At 42.6% G+C, this 13,656-nt stretch overlaps 1 non-coding gene across 1 annotated transcript; it reads left to right on the forward strand.

Moving 5' to 3' along the window:
• Positions 1 to 2,743: 2,743 nt before the first annotated feature.
• Positions 2,744 to 2,866, forward strand: LOC122678599. Its single transcript, XR_006336251.1, has one exon. It is a non-coding gene; the product is annotated as a small nucleolar RNA SNORA26 (small nucleolar RNA).
• Positions 2,867 to 13,656: the final 10,790 nt, after the last annotated feature.

The raw sequence follows: 13,656 nt of genomic DNA on the forward strand, positions 1-13,656 counted from the left end.
GAACTAGAAGGGGGAGGGGTTCATGGAATCTTGGGGGCCCCTGCCTTCCAGGTGCCTAGGCCATGACCGTTTGTGGACATCACCACTGATAGCACCCAGTCCCTCAGCAGCCACTCTTGGGTTGTCTACATACGTTCCGATACCACTGACCTATCTCCTTCCAAAAACTATCTCAGCTGAGTTCCCATTGTTCATTCATCTGTGTATAAAAATATTCATGGTAAAAATACTTTGCCAGCAGGTCTTAATTTCTGTCGGGCTGTCATAAAGTTCAGTTCAGTTCATTTCAGTCACTCAATCTTGTCCGACTCTTTGTAACCCCATGGACTGCAGCACACCAGGCCTCCCTGTCCATCACCAACTCCTGGAATTCACTCAAATTCACATCCACTGTGTCGGTGATGCCATCCAACCATCTCATCCTCTGTCGTCCCCTTCTTCTCCCACTTTCAATCTTTCCCAGCATCAGGGTCTTTTCCAGTGAGTCAGTTCTTTGCATCAGGTGGCCAAAATATTGGAGTTTCAGCCTCTGCCATCAGTCCTTCTAGTGAATATTCATGATTGATTTCCTTTAGGATGGACTGGTTTGATCTCCATGGAGTCCAAGGGACTCTCAAGAATCTTCTCCAACACCACATTTCAAAAGCATCAATTCTTCACCACTCGCTTTCTTTATAGTCCAACTCTCACGTGCATACATGACTACTGGACAAACCATATCACCTCATCTTCTCTCTAAACCGATCTTAAGGCTTTTCCACAAGTGAAGGACATGAAACTTGTGGACTGTGATGAACTTCTTCTCTGGGTCTTCTCCAGTTTAGTCTGTGTCCTAAAAACTGTAGGATACAAATCAAAGTACAATACTAAGTGAATAAATAATTTTTAAATATATTTTCTGTCCCATCTCAGTGCTTTTGCTGCATCCTATTGTTATGTCATTTTCTTCTCTTTGCTGGGCAGCGTGTTGTATTCAGAATAAACTTAAGTCTGATATCCCTACTTTCTAAATTCTTCCTCTGGGTCTGGGTTGTTCTATTTGTGTTTTTTTTAATATTACTAAACACTGCATTTCATACTTTCACTTATGTATGTCACTGTAGCCTCACAAGAGCTCTTTCCCAGCTGTCAAAGTGACTAGAAGAGTTTATGTGTATATCCTAGAAAACGTGGTGTGCTTGTGCCATCACTTCATTCTTGTCTGACTCTTTGCGATCCCAGGACACTAGCCCGTCAGGCTCCTCTGTCTATGGGGATTCTCCTTGCAAGAATCCTGGAGTGGGTTGCCCTGCCCTCTTCCAGGGGATCTTCCTGGCAGAGGATTGATCCCGCATCTCCTGTGTCTCCTACATTGCCGGCTGATTCTTTACCCCTGAGCCACTGAATACATGGTGGTGCCTGTCTGTTTAGGAAGATCTGACAGCCTCGTGCTATCGTTCTGTGTTCATTCAGTTCACCCACATATTGAACAGACCAGGGCTCCAGAGCAGTGTTTGTGGCACACACTTTGACCATCTCTTTGAGTTTTCCTCCTGCCATTGACCTGTGGTTGTGTTCCAGATACAGAGCATGGTTGAGTTCAAGGTCATAGGTCAGGGATCATGATGATCCAAAGTGAACATAAGCATTGTGTTCAGTGACATAGAAGCTGAGTTTGAGGAAAGAGAGACAGGCAGCCCTGGGACAGTGTGGTCTGAACCAACTGCTCATTCCCCTAGCATCTCTTCCGACCTGGGTCTTGTGAGTCTGAGACTTGGGGAACCCCTATATAATCCGTCTCTTCAGTTTAGCTGTTGGTATAACCTGGATGGAGGGTGAAATGTGTGTGACAACAGGCCACTGAGCATTTGTTCATGTTAAGGTAAAAGATACAAACCTGGAACAACTATTTATGAAAGCTTATCTTCCCCACACCCCCAAACAATCCTCCAACTACAATGTTTAGGGATAATTGCTGTGTGAGGTTCAGCCAAGGCTTTAAGGGAATCTACTTTCCGGCTGCTGTGGGGCCTGACATTCTGTGGGGGAAAGAAAAATGTGTCAAATTTCTTCATTATAAATAGGATGAAACCAAAAAAGCTCACAGAGGGTATCTGACTTGAGGTCAAACTGGGATGAATTTTGCCACCCTAACAGAAGTGCATAACCGGTACAGTTCATTGACTGATACCGTGCCAGGCATTTCACACATATTATGATACTTTCCTTTATCATAATCATTGAAGGTGACATCATTGTAGAAGAAGTACATTAAAAAATTTATTCAACCAAAGTTAAAATAAAAAAAAAAAAACATTTTATCAAGGCAAGTAAGCTATTGCTTTGTATTTTGTAGGTAGGAGAATTCTATTGTTTTTATCCTTCCTTTGTCCCATTTCATACTCCTCTTTTTCTCTGTGACCTGACTTTATTCCTAGAGCCCTACCTTTTTTCAACTGAACCATTTCTATGCACTGAGCAACAGCAGAAGTGATGGCTGGGCCCTTCTAAAGGCTCCCTGAGCGCTGACATGTTTCAGGACACCAGACACCATCTGGAGGCAAGAGCAGCCCGTCTGTCAGATTGTGTGTGTGCTAAGTTGCTTCAGCCGTGTCCGACTCTTTGTGATCCCATGGACTGTAGCCCTCCAGCCTCCTCTGCTCATGGAACTTCCCAGGCAAGAACACTGGAGTGGCTTGCCATTTCTTCCTCCAGGGAATCTTCCTGACCAGGGATCAATACCATGTCTCCTTCACCCTTTCCATTGCCCTTTTAAGGCTGATGCAGTGCCTTAAGAGGCTAACACAAGAGGGTAAAGAAAGTCTCCATAAAACTCAGAGAAGAGATTTTTAGAACTCCTCTCTGGATCCTGTCTGGAGTCACAACTGAATCAGAAGATTTTACGTCCTAGCACTTACTAGCATGTGTATAGTTAATACCAAAGTCATTAAATTTAAACTTGCCTTTGATTTGACAATAAAAAGAAAAACAAAAAACCATGTCTCTTCCGTGTCCTACATTAGCAGGTGGGTTCTTCACCACTAGCGTCACCTGAGAATCCCGTCTGTTAGAATGGGCAGCTGCTTTCCCAGCCCACTGAAGTTAGCAGGATGTCCCAGGACAGAAAGGGATCACTTCCCTTCAACTCAAGAATCTTTTCTGTCAGTGACTGTGCTCTATCGGGCTGAACTTTCCTGAAATTGAACGCTCTTGCTAACTTTTTGGCTTCTTGTTAGGTGGCTTGGGTATTCATAAAATTTGCTAACAAACATCTTTGTTGAAGAGTACATTTATAGCAATGCAATTTATTTTTTAGAAAGTGGCAGCTTGGAGAAGATTGGTCCCATCAATGAGCAAACAAGGGTGAATTTAGCTTTCACTCAAAACCAGACTGAATTAAAAATTAGGCCTCTCACTTTCCTCAAGGTGGATGGTCAGCTGCCACAGGCATGTGTCCCCAAGGACTTGTGTCTCTGCTGTAAACTGGACAAGAGTAAAATGGGGTCAGATGGGCCTAGTCCTTCAACTCTAGAGTCTTTCAACAGTCCTCTGCTTTAGTCACTGGATTGGAAACACCCCTGTGCTTCTGCTCTGTCCTACTTCTGTGTTTGGGTAAAAGTTATACAGATCACTGTGTTCTGTCCCCAAGCTGATCATTGTAAGAATCACTAATCTGAGCTAGCACCCAGACAAGTGCACAGTCCTCTCCTGAAGCAACTGTGGTTCAGTGAGTTGAGGCGGGACCTGGAATCTATTTGTTAAAGGTACTCAGGTGTGCACTTAGTTTTACCCACTGATTTCATTGACCTCCCTCATGATCCGAGGGGATGATTATTTCATTTATGGTGCTTCTACTGTTCAAAATTGACTGGTGCCAAAAACATAACTCTCTGATGCTTTGCAGTTGAAGAAACTGAGGCACAGAGAGGGTCTCTAACGGGCCAAGACCACCTTGCTGTAAGTGCTGGAGCCACACCCGGGTAGCGTCCCTTCTACTCCGAAACCCCAGCCCACATTTTCCAGTTCACTCTTGTGTCAGATTCTTCCAACTAGCTGTTTCCTTCCCCTATACTGCATTTCTACCGAAAACTTCCCCAATGTATTAATAATTTCTCACTTGATACTGTTTTTCACAACAGATATTTTTCAGAAAAGTCTATCATTACCCCGTGATGCATATTGATGACTTTATTAAAAAACCGAATATGGGTGTGGGTAACTTTTCTACTCTTTCCTCTTTCATTCATTTGTGTTCTGTTTACTTACACCAGTATAGTCTCTTACTTACTGTAGTTTTAACCTGAGTTTTGAAATCTAGTAGAGTAAATCCTCCAACTTAATTCTCCTTCCTGGCTAACTTGTTTTGAAATCTAGTAGAGTAAATCCTCAAACTTAACTCTGCATCTTGGCTAATTGACATACTTTGATTTCCACTTACATGTTATAATATGCCTGCAAAACTATACCTCCCCCCAAATGCCAGCTGCAATACTATTCAGAAGAACAAGGATTTAACATTCTAAAAATATTGTCTTCCAATCTATGAATATAATGTATATTTCTGTTTATTTAGGTCTTCTTTAATTTCTCTGAGCAATAGTTTTCAGGAGTCGTCAGTATCTGTATTCTTAAGCATTAAATGATCATGGATGTTTCTCTCTATTATGTTTTATTGAATTTTATTTCCTAATACTGCTGGTATGGAGAAATGTGGTAGAGTTTTATATGAGTCCTCTTGACTGCACCATTTAAAAATATACAACTAAATGCATTTTGATAAATGTATACAATATGGAAACCACAGCCAGAATCAAGATGCAGGGTGTTTCCATTGGCCACAACTTTCCTTGTCCCCCTTTGCAGTGCATCATGCCCTCAACTGTTAGCCCCAAGCAACCATTGCCAGTTTAGATGAATTTGCATTTTTAACAAATTTATACACTGGAACAGTATACATACTCTTTCTTGTCTGCAAATTAAGCACTCAACATATAGCTAAGAGATGATGTGTGTAAAGCCTCAAAATTGTAACTGCAGAAGAATATCATTACCATCTCTACTTCAGAAATGAGTCCCATTATCCTGGCCCCTGATAAGAATGAAGATCTCTAATTTTCTCCAAACACCATTTATCCACCTTATTGCACACTTACTTGGAGGACATCCACGTGTGGGTGCTTCCACGTTTCAGGCTGGGGGTCTAGGGCAGAGCCTCAGGGTCTCATCCTCCTCCTCCTGGAATTGGTGCTCCTAGCAGTATAAGCCAACTGGATCCGTCGTGTGGATCTCCTCGGCAGGTGCACAAGTTCACTGTGGACTAAGTTACTCTCCTGGTCCTTCCTGCTCAGCTCTTGCTCCTTGAGAACTTAGATGATGCTGTGCATTCCTCACTTCCTGTTGAACTTTCCAAGCTCAACTTGTCCTTATCCTCACCTCCCTTGGCAAACAGCTCCTCGACCATTACCTTGCTTCTCTTTGGGTTTTCTCATCCTCTGAACCTGCTGATTTCATTTCGTCCATCCCCTCTCTCCTTTCTGTGTTTCCAGTGTGTGGGCCAAGTTGAGGCTCCTATAGGAGACACACAGAGAAGGAACCAAGATCAAGTCTTGGCTACAGATCCCAGTGCACATTTAACATGCATCTCAGTCTCTTATGCACTCAGAAAATAAACAGGAAAGGAATTTGGAGAATTGGAAAAACCTTCTCTTACAGATGGGGAAACTGAGGCCCAGAGAGATGTGGAGATTTTGCCTAAATTCCCACACCTTTATGCAGCATAGCTGCCACACAAACCTTGACCACAAGTTTTTGTATCCAAAAGCACCAGGAACCCATGGCTAAATTTCAGGGGACATTTGATCAAACATACTTCTTATTTTCCTTCCTAAAATAAAAATACCTGATGGACATTTCCCGAAAAGAATTTCATCTCAAAAAAAAAAAAAAAGAATTTCATCTCTTTTCAATAGTCCTGTATTTATAATTGGCATTTCTTTCTCCAGGGTATCTTCCTGACCCAGGGATTGAACTCAGGTCTCCTGCATTGCAGGCAGATTCTTTACCATCCGAATCACCAGAAGCCCAAACTCCTCCCAGTAGTCCCACCAACATGGTGGACACAGTGGGACCAAGGAATGCATGAATGTTGAATACGTCACAGTCTGTATTTTAAAATTAGATGTGCTTCTCTGTAAAACATCTGGCTCCTGTGTTAGAGGCCATGTTCCTGAGAGCCAGGCCTTCTCTGTGCCTCAGTTAACCTCCACCTGAAGTCTCTTCAAGGCCTGCCACATAGAATATTCAGTAAATACTTGTCAAGCAGATCCATACTAGTTACCAGGAATCACTAACTCTTACTGAGGTCTTCTGCTCCCTACCCGATTTCCACCGATCCTACCCTGTGTCTATGTGAAAACAATGAAAGCACAGGCCTGGTGACAGAAGGCCAAGATGCAAATTCCAACTCCACCAAAATACCAAGTCTGCTTTGCATGGTGATTTCATTCCCCTCTTTGAGCATATGGATCTCATGTATAATGGAGAAGAATGTATCATGTAAAATAGAGAAAGTAGTACTAACCTTGGATGATTAACTGTGATATCATAGAGGAGACAGGTCCCAATCCCTGGGTGCTGGCTGCACAGTATAGGAAATCTACACCAGAGACACTACAGGACCTGTTGTAAACTTGGGGGTAAGACTCGAGAAACTGCATTTCAGACAAAAATTCCAGGGAGATTCTCATGAATGAAAAAGCCCCAACATTAAACAAATGGCCGAGAATGAAGACCTTGAAATCCTAGCAGCAACAGGCATGACTCAGCTTAAGTAAAACAAGTCCCTTGTCAAGGTGGCTTCTCAAGGGAAAATGTCTCCTTTGTAGGATGGTGCCCAACCCTGCCCAGCCCCACTCTCTTCCAGGACAGAACTGGGCAGCAGTGGCCAGTGGTACATGATGAGACCTCAGGAAGTGAGCATAACTGGAGACCTATCCTCAGGCTCCTCCATGTGCCAGCTTCACTCCAAACCCACAGGTAAACACAAAGCTGAGTGGGTCAGCCTGTGAAATGAAGTCTCATTTAGGATCCATCTCTTTTCTACCAGGGCATCCTCCTCCATTTCTTCTCTAGACCCTGCTCACAGAGTGAGGAAAAGGAAGGGCCCTAGCAGTGCCAAGTCCTTCCAAGTGCACCCCTCATCCTCTCCACCCCGGGCCTCGGGGCGGAGCAGGGGTGTGAGCGAGTCAGTGACTACCTCTGTGCTCTCATCACATCCTTCTCGGTCCCTGCACCCTGGTCCCCTCGCAGCCCACCTCAGACCCTTCCAGAATGCCAGGTGCCAACATTCACAGAACATCTTCCATCATCAAGAGTTATAACAGAATGTGGGGCTGTTTCTACACAGATTCTAACCCCATAAACGTGCCCTGTGTACCAACCCAATTCAAACTCTCCTTCTAACTCCTAGCTCCCTGGTCTCCACCTGGTGGAGAGGCGCAGCCACACATGTGAATGCTGGGATGCAGCCCAGTTCCAACAGAAGACAACTGGGATTCTCAGAAAAAGGTTGTCCCCAGGTAAAATGAGGTATTTGATGGAGTCTGTCATCAGCACCCCACCCACTGCTCTTTCCTGCATCTTTTGTTCTTTTCCATGAGGTGTTTTTTCCAACTCTCTGATCAGCTGTCAGATTCCTACTTCAGTGCCATACAGACAAAGATAATGTCATACTAGAGATGTTTTTATGCAAACACAGGTGCAGCCATTTATGGAGGAGTAGATAATTGTGACTGAGATTGAACTGGCACTTCCAAATCAGGGTTGCAGGAAGAAGAGCTAAGAAAAGGCATTTTAAGGTCTGTTTGCAAATAACAGGACATAGAATTGGCCAATCTCCTTTGGAAAAGCAAATTCACCTGGATTACCTGCTGGAAGCACTGGAGATGGCAAATATTCAAAACTTTAGCAACCAAAGGCAATGGCCTTGATGAGGCAAGGGATGGTTAGTTGAAACATTAAACAGCAGACATCAGTACAATCATTTTTGCTCCCAAAGACCACATCACAGATCTCTTTGGAAAAGTTCAGGGAGCTTTCTTCCTTCCATAATAAAAGAGATTTCAGGGAATTGTTGAGTACCAATCATTAACCACACAGGATGAGTTGACATGAGGTACTAACAGTTTAAACTTTATTTATTTATTATTTTTGGCTGTGCTGGGTCTTCATTGCTATGCAGGACCTTGCTCTAGTTGCAGCAAGTGGAGGTTACTCTCTAGTTATGGTGCACAGGCTTCTCATTGTGGTCCCTTCTTTTGTTATGGAGCCAGGACTCTAAAGCATATGAACTTCACTAGCTGTGGTGAACACATGGTCTTTGTTGCCCTGCAGCATGTGGAATCTTCCTGGTCCAGGTATCAAACTCATGTCCCCTCCATTGGCAGGCATATTCTTAATCACGGGGCCACCAGGGAAGCCCATGAGATACCCACTTTTACGTTAGGCCTTCTCTCTAAGGGTGGAGGAAGAGCATTGTTCCTTGCATAGCAATGTTCAGTCGAGGGTCAGTGCAAGGAGAGGAATTAAGGTTAATTGAGCTCCTCCCTAGTACCCTCAATTCAACTCAGGCAAAGGTCACACCTGTCTAGGGTCTAGACCGAGATCCACAGCCTTCAGTTATTTTTCTAGACAATGGGAAACGCCTTACACCTACCAGTTGCCCAGGTAACTGGCCATGTATTACAACTCCCTTACACATACCTCTGTATGGGAGGAGGCCAGTGGGGCTTGCTTAGCATCACCTGTCCTGTGTTTGAAGCCAGTTTACTCTTCAAGCAAGCTCACCTAAACTTCTGGATGTCTGCATGAGAGAGGATGGTGATCTTTAGGTATTTTGCTGGCCAAGCAACACCTCCAGTTGGGCCCCACTAGTGACCAGGGTGCTCCATCCCCACCTCCTCCTGTCCTGCTCGGTGGCTGAAGGGGCTGACCTGCTAGAGGAACATCTTGGTGAAATCTGGAATCTGCACTAGCGCCTAGAGGAGTCCATCTGCGTTAACAACCACCTGCAGGAGCAACTTGAACACAGGCTCAGCTCCTCAGGCCCACGGAAGCAGTAGGAGAGGCCCAGGGTCTCCTATTTCTGGTCTATTTAGTGAGAATCTGAAGGTTGCCCTTAGGAAGAACTTTGCAGATTTCAAAACACTGTGGTAGGCTTTCCTCTCCTGGCTTTTTACAGTCAGCAAGGCAGGGGCAAGGACCATTCCCCTCCCTTTGTAGCTGTATCTGAGCTCAGAGAGTAACTCTCCTCACTGCAGATCTAACCAGGTCTGGTCCCCAGAATCCTGACTTCTCATCCAGTCCTGTGACCCTTGCCTTCCAGGAGACATGCAAGCAGCGAAGCCACCAGAGGTCCTTAAAACAGCAGGAAGGATGGGCCTGCGCCCCTTCTTCCCAGCTCCCTGTCTGCTGAGGAGATCTGGGCCCTCCTCCACATCTACCGGTGGGTCTGGAAAGAGTCAGAGATATGGTCTCATGAGCAGGGCGAAAGGCAGAGGGCCTTTCCTGCCGTTGAGGAATAACCAGCCAGGGTCCCCGTGGCTCAGCACTAAGGAAAACATGCCTAGTGAGCCGAGGACCTTGTGACGCTGCTTCTGAACACCCTGAGGCGTGGGAGCCAGCGACAGACATCTGTTGCCTCATCACCTGTCCTCAGAGGGTCAGGTCAGGGGAAACAGGACCTGCTTCCCCACACTGGAGCGTGTGGTCCCCACATTGGAGCTCCTGGGCACATCTGAAAGCACAGGCCTGAGCAGCGGTGCCCTGCAGGACAGTGTGGGCAGGGGCGCCTGACTGCCTGACTTGGGGTCGGCACAGCTGTTTCACCGTCAGGCTGGGCGTCAGTCTACACTGCAGCACCTGAGGTCTTTGAATCCATGGGGTGGGAGTGGTGACTCCCATATGCCATCCCATGCCATCTCATGCTCAGCCTAGACCTCCTGTTTGTATTGTTGTTCAGTCGCTCAGTTGTGTCCGTCTCTTTGTGACCCCATGGACTGCAGCACGCCAGGCTTCCCTGTCCTTCACCATCTCCTGGAGCTTGCTCAAACTCATGTCCATTGAGTCAGTGATGCTATCCAACCATTTCATCCTCTGTCATCCCCTTCTTCTCCTATATCTATTAAGGTCTCCAAAAAGTGTACTGACCTCACTCTTAAATATGCTTTCCTATTTGGTCATCCTAACTTCACTTTCAGATTTGGAAACTAAAGGCCATAGCAAGCCTATTGAATGTCTTGTGTAAAGCAAACCAGTGATCATTTTAAAGTGATACGTAAGCAGCCCCCAGCTGTGTTAAAGCCTTGTCTGTGTCTTCATAGTGCTTTAGAAAGTGTGTATATATGAACAAATGTAGGAGAGTTACTCATATACATTGCTCTAAGGGTATGTTTAAGACTAACATAACTGGTGGACAGGGTTGGTGAGAGGAAATGAAATAGCCTTTTTGATGGCCATTAAAGCAAAATATATATATAAAGAAATAAGTTGTTCTTCCCCTACTTCATTTCTAATATCAGCATCAGTCCCAGGGCTGAGTGGGGAAGAACAGGGAAGACAAACTGTCACCAAGAGCTCACCTCACTAACACTTAAAAGTCTAAGTTTAAAAGAATGATTTACTGTCTTGCCTTTTTATGAGAATCTCCTATTTAAAAATATTAAAAAGTGGTTCTTAAATTTAGAGAATCTTAGAATGAGCTGTTGTGATTAAAGAAGATATTTTCTGGCTTCCATTTCCCAGAGATTTAGTTGGTGTGCGGTCCTAGAGTCTGAATTTTTCACATAAGCGCAACCATATGTTTCTGATGTGGGTAAGGTGTAGATCACAGTTTAAGACCTATTTTTCTATAACACTGATTCAAACCCATATATTAGTTTGTTCACTTTTAATTAAAAATCTTTATTTAAAAAGTAGATTCGTTGAACCACAAATTAACATGAAGGTCTTCAAACATTCCTTGGAAAATGTCCTTCATTACATTCTTTTGCCTTCCAGAATTAAAATCAAGCACTCATTCCACAGTTAATTCCTAGTAACAGTTGAAAAATAAAACAAGCAACAACATGAACAAAAAAACTCACTGCCACTACCACCAATTACAAAACGATCCTTCAAGAGACTCAGCCCTGAGGTAGAGAGACATGCCCCCTTTTTGAAGTAGATGGAATGACCTCAACTTCTGTTTTTTACACTTAGCTAATTACATATTTTCCATCAGCACCTCTGGCTGTCACTATAGAGGAACTCACTGGCAGAATCAGCAGAATGGGTGAAAAGTCAGCCAAGCTATGAACTATCATTTTAAGATAAAGTAGTAAAATTTGAGTATCCTTTGCCGTGTGGTGACTCAAGCATCCCAGAAATCTTTCCTTCATCCCAGTGTTGCTGGGGCTTCTAGAAATAGATAATATAATCAGTAATTAATGGAGGAGTCAAGTAATGCTTTAAAAAAACTTCATTTGATTAAAGGATCAATCCAAGAAGAAGATATAACAATTATAAATATATATCCACCCAACATAGGAGCACCGCAATATGTAAGGCAAATGCTAACGAGTATGAAAGAGGAAATTAATAGTAACACAGTAATAGTGGGAGACTTTAATACCCCACTCACAACTATGGATAGATCAACTAAACAGAAAATTTACAAGGAAACACAAACTTTAAATGACACAAAGGACCAACTAGACCTAATTGATATCTATAGGACATTTCACCCCAAAACAATCAACTTCACCTTTTTTCTCAAGTGCATACGGAATGTTCTCCAGAATAGATCACATCCTGGGCCATAAATCTAGTCTTGGTAAATTCAAAAAAATTGAAATCATTCCAGTCATCTTTTCTGACCACAGTGCAGTAAGATTACATCTCAATTACAGGAAAAAAAATTGTTAAAAATTCAAACATATGGAGGTTAAATAAGATGCTTCTGAATAGCCAACAAATCATAGAAGTAATCAAAAAAGAAATAAAAATATGCATAGAAATGAATGAAAATGAAAACACAACAACCCAAAACCTATGGGACACTGTAAAAGCAATGCTAAGGGGAAGGTTCATAGCATTACAGGCTTACCTCAAGAAATAAGAAAAAAGTCGAATAAATAACCTAACTCTACACCTAAAGCAACTAGAGAAGGAAGAAATGAAGAACCCCAGGGTTAGTAGAAGGAAAGAAATCTTAAAAATTAGGGCACATATAAATGCAAAAGAAACTAAAAAGACCATTGCAAAAAACAACAAAGCTAAAAGCTGGTTTTTTGAAAAAATAAACAAAATTGCCAAACCATTAGCAAGACTAATTAAGAAACAAAGAGAGAAGAACCAAATTAACAAAATTAGAAATGAAAATGGAGAGATCACAACAGACAACACTGAAATACAAAGGATCATAAGAGACTACTACCAGCAGCTCTATGCCAATAAAATGGACAACTTGGAAGAAACGGACAAATTCTTAGAAAAGTATAACTTTCCAAAACTGAACCAGGAAGAAATAGAAGATCTTAACAGACCCATCACAAGCAAGGAAATCGAAACTGTAATCAAAAATCTTCCAGCAAACAAAAGCCCAGGACCAGATGGCTTCACAGCTGAATTCTACCAAAAATTTAGAGAAGAGCTAACACCTATCTTACTCAAACTCTTCCAGAAAATTGCAGAAGGTAAAGTTCCAAACTCATTCTATGAGGCCACCATCACCCTAATTCCAAAACCAGACAAAGATGCCACAAAAAAAGAAAACTACAGGCCAATATCACTGATGAACATAGTTGCAAAAATCCTTAACAAAATTCTAGCAAACAGAATCCAACAACATATTAAAAAAATCACACACCATGACCAAGTGGGCTTTATCCCAGGAATGTAAGGATTCTTTAATATCTGCAAATCAATCAATGTAATACACCACATTAACAAATTGAAAGATAAAAGCCATATGATTATCTCAATAGATGCAGAGAAAGCCTTTGACAAAATTCAACACCCATTTATGATTAAAACGCTCCAGAAAGCAGGAATAGAAGGAATATACCTCAACATAATAAAAGCTATATATGACAAACCCACAGCAAGCATTACCCTCAATGGTGAAAAATTGAAAGCATTTCCTCTAAAATCAGGAACAAGACAAGGGTGCCCACTCTCACCACTACTATTCAACATAGTTTGGGAAGTTTTGGCCACAGCAATCAGAGCAGAAAAAGAAGTAAAAGGAATCCAGATAGGAAAAGAAGAAGTGAAACTCTCACTGTTTGCAGATGACATGATCCTCTACATAGAAAACCCTAAAGACTCTACCAGAAAATTACTAGAGCTAATCAATGAATATAGTAAAGTTGCAGGATATAAAATTAACACACAGAAATCCCTTGCATTCCTATACACTAACAATGAGAAAACAGAAAGAGAAATTAAGGAAACAATACCATTCACCACTGCAACAAAAAGAATAAAATACTTAGGAGTATATCTACCTAAAGAAACCAAAGACCTATACATAGAAAACTATAAAACACTGATGAAAGAAATCAAAGAGGACACAAACAGATGGAGAAATATACCGTGTTCAAGGATTGGAAGAATCAATATTGTCAAAATCGCTATACT

This window comes from Cervus elaphus, chromosome 20 (genome assembly GCF_910594005.1).
Source record: "Cervus elaphus chromosome 20, mCerEla1.1, whole genome shotgun sequence".
Taxonomy (NCBI): domain Eukaryota; kingdom Metazoa; phylum Chordata; class Mammalia; order Artiodactyla; family Cervidae; genus Cervus; species Cervus elaphus.